A 7,287-nucleotide genomic window follows, 5' to 3' on the forward strand; every position below is an offset into this window, starting at 1 on the left:
AGGTACATAAAGTCATTGAACTGTACTTCAAAATGGCTAAAAGGGTAAATTTGATGTTAAGTGTATTTTACTATCGAGAGAGAGAGAGAAAGAAATAATCACCTGAGAAATACAGTGAAAATATAGATTCTAAGTCCTAGGAGCCAGAAAGCCCTGTTGGGTATTTAATAATTAATTATTTTAGGATAGTGCTGCCCAAGTGTGGTCTGTGCCCCAACAGCCTCAAGCAGGATCATATGGATGCTTGGTGGGAATGCAGAATGTTGGGCCATATCCCAGAATTCCTAAATCAGAATCACCCAGACCAGTGGTTGGAATGTTCTGGAATGCTTGAGAGGCATGCCTCAGAGCACAGGTGCCTTTTTCCGACCACACGTTCACTCGCTGGAGGGACAGCTTACTAACTCCTAAAACTTGTTATAAGACTGTAATTTAGGATGATGATATTTCAAGAGGAAAGGGATATCTATTTATAGGCATATATAAATTACGAGATTGGGGACCAGGATTTGGAGAAAGGGGAAACTTTGTGTCTGATGATGGGAATGTAAGTTTGTGCAGCTGCTATGGAAAACAATATGGTAGCTCCTTAAGAAATTAGAAATTAAAAAAATTAGAAATAGAAATGCCATGTCATCCAACAATCCCATTTCTGGATATATAGCCAAATAGAATGATCACTCTTGCAAAGAGATATCTGCATTTTTGTGTTTATTGCAGCATTATTCACAACGCCCAAGATGTGGAAACCACCAGAGTATCTGGCAATGGATTGATGACCAAAAAAAAAAGAAGTTGGGTACGTATGTGTGATGGACTATTATTTCGCAGTGAGGAAGGAGGGAATCCTGCCATTTCAACTGTATGGAAGAAACTGGAGGGCACGCTGCTGAGAGATAAGAGACACAGAAAAACAAATACTGTAGGATCTCAAATGCATGTGGAATCTAAAAAGAGTTGAGTCCTTCGAAGCAGAAAGTGGGAAGGTGGTTACCAGGGGTTGGGGAGGGAAGGGGAGAGATTGGACAAAGGATACAAACTTAGAGTTGTGAGATAATGAATGACTAGAGTTAACAATACTGTATTGTATACTCGAAGTTTGCTGAGACGGTAGATCAAGAGACACACAGAGAGGGTAACTGGGAGGTGAGGGATGTGCTAATTAGTTGATTGTGGTGATCATGTCACAGTGTGTACGTATATCAAGCCATTATACTTTATTTCTTTTTCTAAGATTTATTTATTTATTGGTCAGAGAGAGAGCATAAGCAGGGGAAGAGGCAGGCAGAGGGAGAAGCTGGCTCCCCACTGAGCAGGGAGCCCAATGTGGGACTTGATTCCAGGACCCCTGGGATCATAACCTGAGCCAAAGGCAGCCACTCATCCAACTCAGCCACTCAGGCGCCCCTACTGTATACTTTAAATATATACAATTTTTGTTTGTGATTCTACAATTTTTGTTTGTGAATCATACCCCAATAAAGCTGGGAAAAAATAAGTGCTTATGGGAGAAGTTGTCTCTCTGTTTCCGTGTATGACTTGTGTAATGACCAAATGTATATAATAATGGGATAAAATGTAAGTATTATATTCTGTATACTAGTTTATAAACACTGATAGCCACACATATATCTATGCATATGCATATGTACATATATAACTCTGTATCATCGCCATCATGCTCAAACTTCTGCAATGAATTCACACCTTGGTGGTCAGCCTCCGAGATGATCCCCAGGGACCGTCTCCCCTAGGAGAATTCACAACCCTCTGGATAGGGCTGATCCGGTTCTATGCGAAGGATAATGCAAACACGATGGCATGTCCATGGACATGATGGGTTCCATCCTTGCTATCTCTGGGACCACTCCTCTGGGGGAACTCAGCACCATTCTGAGAGGTCAAGGCCACCTTATGGAGAAGGCCACGTGGCAAGGAACCAAAGGTTTGTGGTAACAGCCATGGAGGAACTGAGGCTTCCTGCCAAGAGTTTGAGTGTCATGTGAGTGAACCACCTGGACACGATCCTCCTGTCTCCAGACTGTGCCCCCCATCGACACCTTGACTATAATCCAAAGAGCAGCCCCAAGCCAGAGACAGGCACCTAAGGTGCTCCTGAATTCTGGACCCCCAGAAATGGTGTGAGATGACAAATTCTTATTGTTTTATGCCACTATAGTTAATTGATAGGCAAGTGGATTAAAATCCAACAACCTGGGCACCTGAGTGGCTCAGTTAGTAAAGCGTCTGCCTTTAGCTCAGGTCAGGATCCCAGGGTCCTGGGATCCAGTCCCGCATTGGGAATCTCTGCTCAGCGGGGAGCCTGCTTCCCCCTCTCTCTCTGCCCCTCCCCCTGCTCACACTCATTCTCTCGTGCGCGCTCTCTCTCTCAAATACATAAATAAAATCTTTATTTAAAAATATTAAACAAGGGGGCCTGGGTCTGGGGATCCAGTCCTGCCATGGGGCTCCCAGCTCAGAGAGGAGCCTGCTTCTCCCTCTCCCTCTGCTTTACCCCACACTCATGCTCTCTCTTTCTATCTCTCAAATAAATAACTTAAAACTTAAAATCTTTAAAATCTTAAAAAAGGACAGAAAGAAAGAAAAAAGAGAGAAAGAAAGAAAAACTTGTACGTGAATGTTTATCACAGCATTATTCATAATTAGCCAAACATCTTGGGAACGAACCCAGACATCTGCGATTGACAAATGAACAAACAAAACATAGAAAGGGAATTGTGACACTGACTACAGCACCGATGAGCCTTGAAAATATTTTGGAAGCGAGATAAGCCAGACACACACACATAAATATATTGTGTGATTCCACTAACATGAGGTTCCTGGAAGAGCCAGATTTATAGAGACAGAAAGTGGAATGGTGTCTGCCAGGGCCTGAGGGAGGGGAACTGGGAAGTATTCGTTAATGGGTAAAAAGTTTTTGTTTGAGATGATGAGAAACTTCTGAAGACGGACAGTGGTGATGGTTGCACAATACTGTGAGTGTACTTCACACCGGTGAATTGAACACTGAAAATTGGTTAAAAGGGCAACATTTACATTATGTGTATTTTACCATGATTAAAAAAAAAAAAAAAAAAAACCTAGAGAAAATTCATGTTCATGATGAAACCCCGAAAGCTTTTTATTTGAAATCGGAAACAAGACGGGGAGTCCCCTTACCACTGCATTCAACAGTGTTATGAAGACATAGCCTCCTGGGTAGTGAGGCAAAAAGAAGGAAAAAAAAAAGGTGTAAGAATTGAAAAGAAAGGGGCACCTGGGCGGCTCAGTGGGTTAAGCCTCTGCCTTCAGCTCAGGTCATTGTCTCAGGGTCCTGGGATCGAGCCCCAAATCTGACTCTCTGCTCAGCGGGCAGCCTGCCTTTCCCCCTCTCTCTCTGCCTGCCTCTCTGCCTACCTGTGATCTCTGTCAAATAAATAAACAAAATCTTAAAAAAAAAAAAAAAGAATTGAAAAGAAAGGTGGGGCGCCGGGTGGCCCAGTCAGTTAAGCGACTGACAGGAACTCAGGTCATGATCCTGGGGCGGGGGTGGGGGATTGAGCCCAGCATCAGGCTCCTTGCTCAGTGGGGAATCTGCTCCTCCCTCTCCCTCTACCACTCCCCGCATGCTCCCGTGCTTGCTCATGGCTCTCTCTCTCTCTCTCTCTAATAAATAAATAAAAATCTTAAAAAAAAATTGAAAAGAAACAAAACTGCCATTAATTTCAGATATGATTAGGTACCTAGAAGATCCAAAAAAGTTCCCGATAAAATATCAGAATTAAGGATGGAATTTAACAAGGAGCTGGATACAAAATCAATATACAAACAGCAACTGTATGTCTTTTTACCTGTGCGTTGAAAAGTCCCCCAAACCACCCATGTTTGGAAATTCACTGGGACTTACAGAGCCCAGTACAGAGTTCTATTTGTGGCTAAGCTTTATTTTAGAAAATAGAGGATCATGAGGGGAAATGTCATAGAGACTAGAGATTCATATGCATGTTTCCTCGTGGTCTCTCCCTTCATGAGGACCAACAGAGCTCGCTCCTTCCCCAAACAAAACTTCAGCAAAGGGGTGCCTGGGTGGCTCAGTTGGTGGGCATCTGCCTTTGGCTCAGGTCATAATCCCAGGGTCCTGGGATAGAGCCTGGTATTGTACTCCTTGCTCAGTGGGGAGCCTGCTTCTCCCTCTCCCTCTGCCTGAGGCTCTCCTGCTTATTCTCTCTCTGTGTGAAATAAGTAAATAAAATCTTTTTAAAAAATGCAGCAAAATGTGTGATGTTTTTGCCCAAGGGAGCCCATTAGAGACTCAGCACCCAAGGTTTTTATTGCTGACTAATCATTCAAACACTGTCTGCTTAGAAGGCACCAAAATTCCAAACTCCCAGAAGGAAAGCAGGCATTCAGCATTACCACAGGTTTAGCACAAATAATCCAGGCCCTCAGAATAGTTCAACAGCCAATTCCGCAGACACCAGGCCAAGGCAAAGCTTGCAAGCATGATAGCTGATTCAGATATGCTGTATTAACCATTTTTTGTACAACAAACTAAGTTCTAAAATTAAAATTAAACGAGTATGGATTACAATTGTATTTACAAATATCCAGTAAGGGGAAATAAATCGAATGAAAGGTATCCAAAACTACTTCAAGAAAAATCTGTAAAGTGGTGCCTGGGTGGCTCAGTGGGTTAAGCCTCTGCTTTCGGCTCAGGTCATGATCTCAGGGTCCTGGGATCGAGTCCCACATCGGGCTCTCTGCTCAGCAGGGAGCCTGCTTACCTCTCTCTCTCTCTGCCTGCCTCTCTGTCTATTGTGATCTCTCTCTGTCAAATAAATAAATAAAATCTTTAAAAAAAAAAGAAAAATCTGTAAAACATTATTGAGAGATCTTAAAGAAGATCTAAAACAGGGAGATACATACCATGTTCATGGACTGGGAATAAGAAGGGAGATGGTGTGTTGGGAGATTTAAGGAGAATGAAAATATGGGAAAGAACCAAATTTTGGAATCAGACAGATCTGTGCTCTGGCTCCAGCTCCTCCAGTCAGTCACTGAGTGATACTGGGCCTGTGCAGTAGCCAGGGTGGAACTCTCTGGAAGAAAGAACTTAATTAGCCCTGAAAAGCACCTTTGAAGGACAGCCCCAAGGTGCAGCACCGGTAACTACTATTTTGTTTGGATCAAGGTCATGTTCTTTTCTGGCAGCCCCCAACCGTGACTAAGCATCACAGGTGGGGTTGGGGGGTGGGGTACTAGGGCTTGGTCATTCCCACCTAATGTGGCTCCTCCAAAGGTACTTTCTCTCTCTCTCTCTCTTTCTTTCTTTTTAAAAGATTTTATTTATTTGAGAGAGAGGGAGAGTGCACACAAGCAGGGGAAGTGAAAGAAGCGGGCTTCCCTGCTGAGCAAGGGGCCAGATGGGGGCTCCATCCCAGGACTCCAGATTCATGACCAGAGCTGAAGGCTTAAGTGACTGAGCCACCCGGGCACCCTAAGTTTATTCATTTTGAGAGAGAGAGAGAGAGCACATGCCTGAGTGAGCACAAGTGTAAGGAGAGGGGGAAGGGCAGAGGAAGAGGAAGATAGAAAGAAGCAGAGTCCCTGCGGAGCTCCACCTCCTGATCCTGAGATCGTGACCAGTGCTGAAATCAAGAGTCAGACCCTTAACCTACTGAGCCACCCACGTGCCCCTCTTTTTCTTTTATAAGTGAAGTAAAATTCACACACCACAAAATTCACCACTTTAACCATTTTAAGGGGTATAATCCAGAGGCATTTAGTACTGCTGTTGTGCAACCGCCCATCCTCTATCTGCTTCCAAGACATTTTCATCACCCCAAAAAGAAGCGATTAAGCAATCACTCCCCATCCACCCCTCCCTCCAGCCTCTGGTAACCACCAGCCTACTTTCTGTTTCTATGGATCCGTGACAAGAAATCCTTGTGATTCTCCTGCCCTGTTGGCTAGCTGAGATTTCTTGGAGACCCTTCTTACCCACACTTCCCTTCCCCCTCTTCTTCCAAAGGTGGCCCACCCACTTCCTGGCCCAGCCCTGTTCCCTCTCCGCAAACACCATTGCAACATCTCTAGCACCAGATAACACAGCAGGATGCCTTGAGTGCCAAGCATCTACTCCACGAAGTGGCACAACTTCTCAGAAGTATGGTGACTCGGGGGACCCCAAAATGTTCGTACCCCCGCAGGCTCCCTCCTGAACCTTCACAGGCATGTGACGGGGGCACCCTTAGGATCCTTGCTTTGACAGGTGACAAAACAGAGATCCGCTGCGCGGGCATCTTCCCCTCTCTGGGAAAAAATGTCCTCACAATGAGCCAGACATGGTTTCCTACACGCGGTAGTAAAGTATCATGTCACACGGAGGAAGGCCATGTGCAGCCTCCTCCCCTCGGAGGAGCCCACCAGCAAGCACATGTTTCCAGAAGGATCTGGGAGAGTCCAGAGGGGCGCCCCCCCTCTCAAGCCTGCACAGTGGGAGGGTTCTATTTTCAAACTGAAAGTAGCCCAGAGTACACCGGGATCATGACCTGAGCTGAAGGCACACACTTAACCCGCTGAGCCACCCAGGCGCCCCCAAAAAGGACCGGTCTTTAAAGGTCCCTAGGGAGCAGAAAAGAAAATTCTTAGCTTAGAATGCATTGTTTCGAGGCGAGGCTGCCCTCCGCAGGGGAGTGGAAGGGTCTCTGCGTGCATTTCCTAATGCTAACCAGGGCACTCCAGGTGGGCTAGATGAATAGGTGAATGTTAACTATCTTGGGGGGGGGTGGGGGATGGGGGGGTGGGGGTGGGGGGGCGGGAGGTTGAGGCCGCTCTTAGGTTAGAATTAAGTCCTGTTTTGCTGACTGGGACCCTTCACGTAAGTGACTCCATCTTCGCTCGTAATTTCCTTGTTACCAGCAAGAAGTCTGTCTCCAGAACCATGCTGCGAGCTCTATCTTACAGATTGAAGAAAATGAAGTCCCCAATCCAGGGACCCTGTGGGAGACAGCATAGTGGTCCCCAAAATATCTACGCCTTCCTCTCCAGGACGCATGACTAGGGCACCTTACGCAGCAAAAATGACTTTGCACATATATTCAATTAAAGATTTTTTTTTTAAGATTTTTTTTTTCTTGTTGACACAGAAAGCACAAGCAGGGGGAGCAGCAGGCACAGGGAGAGGGAGAAGCAGGCTTCCTGCTGAGCAAGGAGTCTGATGTTGGACTCAATCCCAGGACCCTGGGATCATGACCGGAGCTGAAGCCAGACACTTAACCCACT

Source organism: Neovison vison, chromosome 7 (genome assembly GCF_020171115.1).
Source record: "Neovison vison isolate M4711 chromosome 7, ASM_NN_V1, whole genome shotgun sequence".
NCBI classification, from domain to species: Eukaryota; Metazoa; Chordata; class Mammalia; order Carnivora; family Mustelidae; genus Neogale; species Neogale vison.